Source organism: Polyodon spathula, chromosome 5, assembly GCF_017654505.1.
Source record: "Polyodon spathula isolate WHYD16114869_AA chromosome 5, ASM1765450v1, whole genome shotgun sequence".
Lineage (NCBI taxonomy): Eukaryota > Metazoa > Chordata > Actinopteri > Acipenseriformes > Polyodontidae > Polyodon > Polyodon spathula.
This window is the reverse complement of record NC_054538.1, coordinates 78,805,678-78,808,404: the sequence shown is the minus strand read 5'-3', so window position 1 is coordinate 78,808,404 and position 2,727 is coordinate 78,805,678.

Sequence of the window (2,727 nt, the reverse complement as noted above, 5' to 3'; positions counted from 1 at the left end):
TACTGTATGAAATTATTATCACAGTACGTATAATAGTAACTGGACAGTACTCTTCTTCTTTCCTTTGCTGTCTTGGCATTTTTTTTTTTGCATTTCGCCACAGTTTGCAATTCTGTTTTAGATTCTCCCTATAACTGTCTGTAATGGACACAGGGGGTTCAGAGCCGGGACTGGTAACCGCTGATTAGCGCGCATTACAGCCTGCTCTGTGCTCACGTAATGCTGATTGTAGCGTACCAAGCAGATGATCCCGGATGTTTACCTGATCGGAATAAGTTCTATAGGTGCTAATGGGTTCTAACCTACAGCTACGGCTAGAGGGTTTGTATCACCAAGTAGAATTAACAGATTTTGCTTCATAAGTCGAATGAAACCTGATAAATAATGTTACTTTATATATTAAATTGCATTCCACTTTGTAGTTTTCCATGTACTTAACAAAAAAACCGACACATTGAAAAATGTGACATTTCGAATGTAACATGAAACACTGTTACAGGCTTCTGGTGGACTGCGATATCATTTTGCAGTTTCTTTGACTGCGTGATGTTGAATAAAATATCTAAATTATGTTCATATAGGTATTTTTTTAATGATCTCAATCCTAAACTTTTAGCTGCAAAAACCTTTCTTTACCCTCTGTTATGTGGGATTCAGTGTCACGTAAGTATATAAAGGGATCCCTGCACTAAAAGAAAGACTCGCTTTTATTACATCAAACATATACAAGAAAAAATAAATGGCACCTCTTTTTCGTGCACTTTTCAAACTGGCGGGTCTGACTGTACTGGCATTTCAATACTGGACACTGCTGCACTGTACATAAAAATGTACATTATAAATATCATATGGGAGATACTGAAATTGGAGAAGGAATCTATGAAAAAGACCTAGGAGTTTTTGTTGACTCAGAAATGTCTTCATCTAGACAATGTGGGGAAGCTCTAAAAAAGGCTAACAAGATGCTCGGATACATTGTGAAAAGTGTTGAATTTAAATCAAGGGAAGTAATGTTAAAACTGTACAATGCACTAGTAAGCCCTCATCTTGAATATTATGTTCAGTTCTGGCCACCTCGCTATAAAAAAGATATTGCTGCTCTAGAAAGAGTGCAAAGAAGAGTAACCAGAATTATTCCGGGCTTAAAAGGCATGTCATATGCAGACAGGCTAAAAGAATTGAATCTGTTCAGTCTTAAATAAAGAAGACTACTCAGCGACCTAATTCAAGCATTCAAAATTCTAAAAGGTATTGACCCAAGTGTCGACCTGAGGGACTTTTTCGACCTGAAAAAAGAAACAAGGACCAGGGGTCACAAATGGAGGTTAGACAAAGGGGCATTCAGAACAGAAAATAGGAGGCATTTTTTTACACAGAGAATTGTGAGGGTCTGGAATCAACTCCCCAGTAATGTTGTTGAAGCTGACACCCTGGGATCCTTCAAGAAGCTGCTTGATGAGATTCTGGGATCAATAAGCTACTAACAACAAAACGAGCAAGATGGGCCGAATGGCTTCCTCTCTTTTGTAAACTTTCTTATGTTCTTATGTTCTTATAGGCACAGAACAGTTCCATCGTGTGTTAATGGACCATTAGTTGTTTATAGTTCAAGCATATTAACTGAAATTGTATTGCGTTAACCCTTAAAGTGATATTGTGCACCACAGGATACACCCTTTCTAGTAGACTCTCTCAGTCCTAGGTCTTTGTGAGAACACAAACTTGTCATTGCAGCCTACAAGATACATTCCATTTAGCATTCATGCAAAATCTCCAGCACCTGCTTCTCAGTTATTCACTCATCAGACCTGATTGAAATCCGTCATGACTGCTTCTGGTCCACTTGGGGACAGCAGAGTGGTAAGTTCAACATTTTGAACGTATTTTTTCACATGATAAAAGTGCAATATGTTTCAGATTCTGTTTTTAAACAATCAGTAGACAGGGCCATATTAAAGGTAATAAAAATATTCTTATTTATTCAGTTTGCATCAAGTTTATTTTTATGTTTCTCGATGGATACAGGGCCTGTGAAAGAGCAGTATGCACTCGAACTTTAAATAATAAAAAAAAAGAAATAAAAACATTTTAAACTTTTAAATATAATACATTTGATTACCTTGTGTGACTATAATGCAGAATATGTTTTGTAGGGATTTTCAGCAAGGGTATTCTGTTGCAGACACAAAAGGTTCATCTGGTGAGGAAGATTGTGATTTAGACCCTGATTATACACCTGAAGCCAGCTCAAGCAGAAAGCAAGTATCACTTGAATGTGAGAGTAGTAATGGTAGTGATTCCAGCAGCAAAGAAGACATCTCATTCACAGAAACAAAGCGTGCAGCTAAAAGAGCTAGTACCTTCCAAAACTATAGGTGGTAATCCTAATATAACCCATATAGTTATGTATTGGTAAACCTTTTGTAGGACATGTTAGTATTAAATGTAGAGTAGGCACACCCACAAAAAAATATGTTTAGAAAGTAATAAGTTACAAACTTCAACTTTTGTCCAAATTGTTACTAAGTTCTGGATAAAGTAATAACAGTACAATAATAATAATAATAATAATAATAATAATAATAATAATAATAATAATAATAATAATAATTAACTTTCACAGATGGAGAAAAGCTTTGAAGCATGAATTGGCAGCGAAAGAAGTGGGATTTTCAGCGCCAGATGAATTATCAACGCCACTAGAATACTTCACCAAGTTTTTTGACA